The 8,137-nt window shown below is 47.2% G+C and overlaps 1 non-coding gene across 1 annotated transcript; it reads right to left on the reverse strand.

Annotated features, from left to right (window-relative positions):
* Positions 1-3,499: 3,499 nt before the first annotated feature.
* LOC112066846 (U6 spliceosomal RNA) lies at positions 3,500-3,603 on the reverse strand. Its single transcript, XR_002892923.1, has one exon. It is a non-coding gene; the product is annotated as a U6 spliceosomal RNA (small nuclear RNA).
* Positions 3,604-8,137: the final 4,534 nt, after the last annotated feature.

Below are 8,137 nucleotides of genomic sequence, written 5' to 3' on the forward strand. Positions count from 1 at the left end.
GCTCACGGACCCAGCCGCTCCGCGGCATGTGGGATCCCCCCAGACCGGGGCGCGAACCCGGTTCCCCTGCATCGGCAGGCGGACGCGCAACCACTGCGCCACCAGGGAAGCCCTCACTTATATTCTTATAATAAATGGGGTTTAAGCAATGGTGTCCTGGAGCTGGTTCACACTAGCTCCTGAAAGCTAACTGTACGTCTTTCTCCATGACGTCACGTTGGGAGCTTGACATAGGCCACAGCTGCAGTATTTACACCACAGAAATTGGCAAATGCTACAAATCAGTGTCCCCCACTAAAAACTGGTTATTAAACATAAACAAGCACATCGATGGTTTTAAGACAATTCCAGGGGGTTTCCGTAACATACAGCCCAAATAGTCTTTCTGACTAAAACATCGGGGCAAACCCCTACTCGTGCTCCGTGACCCAGTGCATCTCCCATGAGAAGCCTCATCTGGTGTTGGTGGGAAGCTGATTCTCTGTGTACTCACATAACTTCGGAGACACCACTAGACAATCCAGAACTCTGAGGGCTACGTGACATAGGCCAGGCGTAAGACAGACGCCCCACCTAGGCAGTAATTGCCTATTGCCCTTGGGTGAAGTCCAGGCTCCTTATCATGGCAGTCTGTTCCTCTGAGCAGTGGCCCGGTGACCTCTCATCTCGTTCCTGCCCATATCATCCCCACCCCATCGCTGCACCCTGGCCTCCTCAGCCTTCTCAGTCTCTAGCCCGGAGTCTCTACCCCATGAGTTGTCAATCATTTGGAGAAAATGATAAAGATCATGGACCTTCACCCTGGAGGAAACACACCTACAGACACACAAAGATTTGCATATAGCTTCAGGGGATTCATGGACCAAATAACTTCTTTTCTCTGAAGCCCTTCCTAACTCCTACATCCTGTGTGCCCTGCTTTACCCCAAACATACCTCTCTCTTAGCACCTTCAGTGCTCTTAAACTTATGTTTATTTTTGAGTCTTTTGCCACACTGGCTGCTCCGTGGGGTAGCATCTATCATTGTCTTATTTAGAGTACATGAGTGACCGAGGATGGCTGAGGTGTGTCCTAACACCCAAGTTCTAATCGTGAGATCAGGGTGTAGCTAGAGACACAGCCTACTGTCTAAGCACAAATGTGCGTCATTGAGGCTGGCGTCAACATTGCTAAAGGGAGAAGATGCCAACCACAGACAGACTGAGACACACGCGCGGAAAGTGAGAAGCAGGCATTGCTATGGCTGGTGTGTTCCCAGCACCAGTGGGGCGAGGGGTGGTTAGGGGCCTGGGGGGTGTCTTGGGCAAAGGAAGAGCACCCCAAGTGTGGTACCGTGGGAAAAGCCTGAACTCTGGGTCTCAGAGATCTAGGTTCAGATTCTAGCTCTGTCACTCATGGCTTGTGACTGTGACCAGATTACTTTGTCCCTCTGAGCCTCAGTTTCCTCACCTGTCAAATCCTACTTTATTGAGTCACTGCTAAGATTAAAAGAGATGATCTGTGTGATGTGCCTGGGACACAGGAGTTGGTCAATAAAAGTTCGTGTCCCCTTTTCCTGTACTCCTCTCATGTTGGTCACATGCAACAGAAATCAACTCTGTTTAACTAAAGCAAAACAAAGAATTTATTTGTAAGAGTGGCAGAGACTGCTAACTGTCCCCCAGTTCCTGTTATCCCTTTCTAACATGGTAAAGTAATTTTTAGCTAAGTACATAGTTGCTTAGCTAAATACTACATTTTTTTCCGCCAGCTTCCCTTGCAGATTGGCACGACCTGGTAACAATGTTCTGGAGAGTGTGGTGTAACCAGAAGTGATATGTACAACTTCTAGGTCATGTCCTTAAAGAGGGCAAAAGGCGACAGGTCCTGTTACGTTTCTTCAAAAAAAAAAAAAAAGAGAGGGCACATACTCACCTCTTCTCTCTTTTCTTCTGTCCTTCCAGCTAGAACAGGGTTGTGCTGGCAGGAGGTGGAGCAGCCATATTGACCCATGAGGTAGAAGCTGAGTGCTGAGGATGTGGAGAAAGAAGACAGAAGGAACCTAGGTTCCTAATGACTTAGTGGAGGAGAGGCACCATACCAGCTCAGACTTTTAAGGGCAAGAGAATTAAACTTCTATTTGTTCAGCCATTGTCAATCTTTGGGTTTTGTTATAGCAGCCAAACCTATACTCTATCAATTACTCAGTGCTATAGACCGTATACCTCTAAAATATGTATGTTAAATCCTATCTCCCATATGACGGCATTTGGAGGTGGGGGCTCTGGGAGGTCAAGAGGACAGAGCTTTCACGAATGGGATTAGTGCCCTTATAAAACAGACCCCAGAGCGCTCCCTTGTCCCTTCCATCATGTGAGAACACAGGGAGAAGATGGCAAGCAGGCTCGTGCCAGAAACAGAATCTGCCAGAATCTTGATCTTGGACTTCCTGACCTCCAAAACTGTGAGAGAGAAATTTCTGTTGTTTATAGGACACCCAGTCTATGGTATTTTTGTTATTGCAGCCAAATAGACTAAGATACTTAATAAACCATTAAGGTGCTCATGGTGTCCAAAAAAGAGCCAGACAAGTGTTTACACTGTTTTGACTTTGACTATTGTCAGTTTGACAATTATCTATTTGACTATTCGGTTGACTCTTGTGTTACTTTGATATACACACATCATTTTGCTTTTTTGAATATTTCCTTACATTTGGCACAAGATGTTCCAGGCTCATCTTGTAATTTCCATGCCTCAGCCTTGGACTCAATCATTTGAATAATGAGTTTTAGTGGTTTGGGTGGAGAATGGTGATTAGAAACCATGACCTGGGGACTTCCCTGGCTGTCCAGTGGTTAAGACTCCGTGCTTCCAATGCAGGGGGTGAGGGTTCGATCCCTGGTCAGGGAACTAAGATCCTGCATACCATGTGGTGAGGCCAAAAAAAAACAAAAAGAAAAACACCATGACCTGTGTGCTATGTATGCTTATTGATACCGAGCTGACACTGCTTCCAGGCTTTCCGGCAGATAGGAGTAGGAAATACATGTGTATATACATATGTGTGTGTGTGTAGGTTAATACATGCATCTAATACAAACTCCTGCATCTATACATCCATTTAAAAACCATGAGTTTACACCAACATTTCTAATTCCAATTCAACACTCAGGGTTTACTCTAGTCTTTTCCTCTTTTCTTTTTTTTTTTTTTTTTTTTTTTTTTTGCGGTACGCGGGCCTCGGCATGTGGGATCTTCCCGGACCGGGGCACGAACCCGCGTCCCCTGCATCGGCAGGCAGACTCTCAACCACTGCGCCACCAGGGAAGCCCTCTTTTTTTTTTTTTATAATTGTATTGCACAGTTAAATACTACATTTTGTATACGTCAATTACTTTGCCATGCAGCATATGGGATCTTAGTTCCCCGACCAGGGATCGAACCCCTGCCTCCAGCATTGGAAGCGTGGAGTTTTAACCACTGGACCGCCAGGGGAGTCCCCCCCGCCTTTTTTTTTTTAATATGGACCGCTTCACGAATATGCATGTCATACTGGCGCAGAGGCCACGCTCATCTCTGTATTGTTCCAATTTTAGTGTATGTGCCGCTGAAGCGAGTACTCCCTCTTTTCCATCAGACGTTACTCTCTTCTCTGATGGTGAGAAACTGGATCCCATTATCTCCACACTACTTCCATGTTTGCTTGGTCCACCTGTATGTACCAATCCCTTGACCACTCAGGTCCCTCCTCGAGCCTGGCCCTACCATGTCCCCAGCCTGACCAAGGAAGGGGGAAGAGACCAGATGCACATCTTAAGATATTATCAATCCCTTTACTTCCCCCTGCTCGTCAATTAGCCTCCTCATTATAATTTGGCCTCCTGTTTAGCTTTGCTTATAGGTACAGAACGAAGTGACCTTCTGGAGAAAACATTTCCGCCTCAACTCTAGGCCACAGGGAAGCTGAGATTGGATTTGCCTTCTGCTTGAAGAAAGAAGGTGCTAATCAAAGGGCCTGGACTGCAGGATGCCTTTGAAGGAGGATGCTGGAAGCACGAAAATTGGATGCTTCTCCAGCAAGAGCCCTGGGTGGGGGCTCCTATGCTTACTGGGGAGCCCAGCGCCCAGGTAGCTGTTCTTCAAGAGCATCCAGCTGACACCCTTCTGGTCTTCTGGTCCCATCCCCAAGTACAACAGCAACCACAAAAGCGGCATCCCTGCCAGGCATTGCGCTGGTGGCTTTGCATGTATTATCTCTTTTTAGTCCTCACGGTAATATTAGGGGGAGGCACTGTGATGGTCCTTATTTTACAGATGAGGATACTGAGTTTTGGAGACGTGAGTGAGGACTTCCCTGGTGGCGCAGTGGTTAAGAATCCACCTGCCAGTGCAGGGGACATGGGTTCGAGCCCTGGTCCGGGAAGATCCCACATGCCGCAGAGCAGCTAAGGCTGTGAACCACAACTGCTGAGACTGCGTGCTGCAACTACTGAAGCCCGCGCGCCTAGAGCCCCGGCTCCTCGACAAGAGAAGCCACCGCAGTGAGAAGCCTGTGCACAGCAACGAAGACCCAACACAGCCATAAATAAATAAATAAATAAATAAAAAACAAAAAAACCCCATATAATCTTAGAGAAGTGAGTGAACCTGCCCAAGGTCACGTGACAAACATCAAGGCCAGAACTTGAGCCCTTGAAGTCCAGCTCCACTGGCTCCATTATCCTGCTCTGAGCCCTTGACCTCTCACTTCGGTGTTCTCTTGACCTCCACCTGTTGGTCTGACCCTACCCATGCTCTGGCTAGTGTCGTCTTTGTCCAGGAAATAGAGTCCTGGGCGCACAAAAGATGTCAGTGCCAAGCTTTTTAAAAAGTACCACTGTGTGATATTTAACAGGTGCCCAAAAAATATACGTAACATATATATGTAAGTGATAAGACATAGTAATAAAATAATCCCCAGCCCCCAGACCTACCGCCCAGCTTAAACATATGCTAACACGTGCTTTTTAATTAGGCTTAATCTTTTACATTTTTAGAGATCCTTTGTATTTTCAAAGTGCAAAACCTCTCTCAATTTAATCTCCTAACTGGAAAGCTGAATACCCCCTGTAGATTAGCCAGCTCCCTCCTTTTGTCACCCTGTCTCTGAGGAGTGAGTCCTTGACTACTGTGTGTGTGTGTTTTTTCAATCACATTTCCATCAGCAAATTCTGTGGGTTTTCCCTTCAAAATACATCACAAATCTGACCACCCTGGCCTCCTCCCCTAATCCAAGCCACTGTCAAGGCTGGACCCCTGCAGTAGCCTCCTAGTCACTGTCCATCAGGCAACCACAGTGAGCTTTAAAAAAAAAAAGAAGGAGTTAAATTATGTCCTTTTCCTGCTTGGTCCTGGCCCCTGGGACATGTTTGTCCTGCCAGCTCAACCCTGAATCCTCAGCGCTGACCTAGGGCCAGGGACAGAGTCCATGGTCTTTGCCATGGCTGACAAGGCTCCCTTCCCATGGGTCTTCTCTCCACCAACCTCCTGCCCCCATTCACAGACCCTGTTGCTTCTGCCTGGAACACTCTTCCCCAGATATGCTCATGGCTCCTTCCTTCCCCCTGTAGGGCCACTGCTCATTAGCACATTTGCCCCCTTTTATCACATTTTATAAGCATAAAATAAATTCACATAAGCATAAAATAAAACCTACCTAAGCACGTACTTTAAAAAAAAATCAATAGGATGTACAATAATTTAAGGGAAAAATAAAAGGAAATGAATGTTTAATAATTTAATATGTATTTTAACAAATAGATGTTCTGGCAGCTCTCTGCCCTTATACCTAGAGTTCTTATAAACGTGACAGCCACAAAGATACAACGTGTTGATTCAGATTCCACAGAGATGTGATTTCTTAAAACAGTGAACAACTCTTGGTGGAATCCCAAACAAAACATAGTGTAACCCTCCCTCTGTATACATAGTTCTTGAATTCCTGAAGATGCAGTGAGTGATAAATCTGTGTATGAAATACTTGCTGCTTATTTATAAAACCAAGTTAGGGTCTAGGTTCATATCATTGTAAGCAGATTTTTCACCTACACAGATGTCTGCTGGGATATTCCAGAGTTTCACGAGGGAGGTCAGTTTTCAGCCCCTCATTGCTTCATGTGTCTTGTGCATTGCAGGATGGCTGGTGTGCCTGCAGCAGCCAGCTAAACGCCTGGTACGCACCTGCCCGCCCTTATTGTGACAAGCAGAAAAAGCCCTGGAAATTGTCAAAATGTCCGCTAGTTGGCACGAGAGCCCAGGGTGAGAACCACAGGTGGGCCCCCGTTTTGATTTTTCCTCTCTGCACACACCACTCCTTGACCTTGTACAGTGGTCTACATTTTTTGTTTGTGTTGCTTGTGTCTGAGCCTGGAATGTGAGCTGCAGGAGGGCGGGACTTGGTTTCTTTCGATGCCACATCTCCAGTGCCCAGAACAACACCTGGCACATGGAGGGCACTCATTGAGGGAGTGGATACATGAGCGGTGTCCAAGATCGCCCTAATTTCCATCCCTAGAACTCAACATTAAAGTGTGTGCAGAATCGTCTCAGTAGAGAGGCTGGGAGAGGTTCTCAATGTCATGCATCCACCAGGCGTAAAGCCTGGGTTTTGAATACCAAGCACTCACTATCCACACACAGAGCCTCCAGGCTATACACCCCTCCTGATACACTCTGGGCAGGACTGGGTGTGACAGCAGAAAGGAGTCCGGCTTAGGAGCCAGAGACCCGGGTTCAAGGTGTTGTTCCGCCACCCATTTGCTGTGTGCCTTTGGGCTGGGTACTTGGCCTCAGCCTCCTTATCTATGAAGGGAAGTGGTAGAACCAGTCCAAAAAGCTAATTTGATATGAGGCCACGTACACAGACATATCTATCTCAAGGGAAGAGATTTTGACTCTGCCTTAAGGCAGCCAGGCAGACCTAGGTGGGCTCAGGCGAGCCTGGAGCAGGCTCAGAAGAGAACATCCAGCTGGAGGAGATGGGGCCATTCTGGCCTGGAGATAGACGACCAGGCAGTGGGTAAGTGTGGGATGACATCTGCTCCTCTCTGAAGGGCGATCAGGGGACAGAGAGCCTTGCTGGGTGTCCCAGTGATGCCCGGGACCCCTGACCAAGGGTCAGAGTCCAGGAGGGAGGACAGTGTTCACACTGCAGAGGTTGGAAGAGAAGGACCCCTCAGGGTGACCTCAGTGTTAGGTTAGAAGATCAAAAGTTCTAAAGAGGGAGTCAGAGGGAGTCTGAGGTTGGGTACAAAAGACAGAAGAGCTTTCTGGAAGTTGGGATGTGGATGCAAAATGGAAGAGAGCACTCTGGGTGAACAGAGGCCTGTCAGGAAAGGGGTCCAGAGAGCTTCCAGCGGGCTCTTAGAGTCCTTTCACACCAGCACGTTGGGGAGATGGTCCCTGATGTCTCTTTAAGCTTGAACACCCCCCATCCTTCGGCCCCCGACTGTCTGCTTCTTAAGGCTAAAATGCTCTTTCCTCTTTCCACTGGCCTTGAAAATCCATGAGGGACTTTCCTCAAGGACACCATGGAAGAAGCTGCTCTGACCTATTCCATCAAGCCTTCTGGGGCCAGGCCTGCCTGGATATTTCTGGCTCTCCCAAAAGAAAACAAACATTTACCCACTAATATAAGCAGGCAAAATCTTTACCCAACAAAACAAACAAAGCCAGCTCCTCTAGGCCGTGCAGCTTGCTTTCTTTCTTTTTTTTTTTAACATCTTTATTGGAGTATAATTGCTTTACAATGGTGCGTTAGTTTCTGCTTTACAACAAAGTGAATCAGTTATACATATACATATGTTCCCATATCTCTTCCCTCTTGTGTCTCCCTCCCTCCCACCCTCCCTATCCCACCCCTCTAGGTGGTCACAAACCACCTAGCTCATCTCCCTGTGCCATGCGGCTGCTTCCCACTAGTTATCCACTCTACGTTTGGTAGTGTATATATGTCCATGCCACTCTCTCACTTCGTCACAGCTTACCCTTCCCCCTCCCCATATCCTCAAGTCCATGCTCTAGTAGGTCTGTGTTTATTCCTGTCCTACCCCTAGTCTCTTCATGACATTTTTTTTCTTAGATTCCATATATATGTGTTAGCATACGGTATTTGTT

Source organism: Physeter macrocephalus, chromosome 11 (assembly GCF_002837175.3).
Source record: "Physeter macrocephalus isolate SW-GA chromosome 11, ASM283717v5, whole genome shotgun sequence".
NCBI lineage: Eukaryota > Metazoa > Chordata > Mammalia > Artiodactyla > Physeteridae > Physeter > Physeter macrocephalus.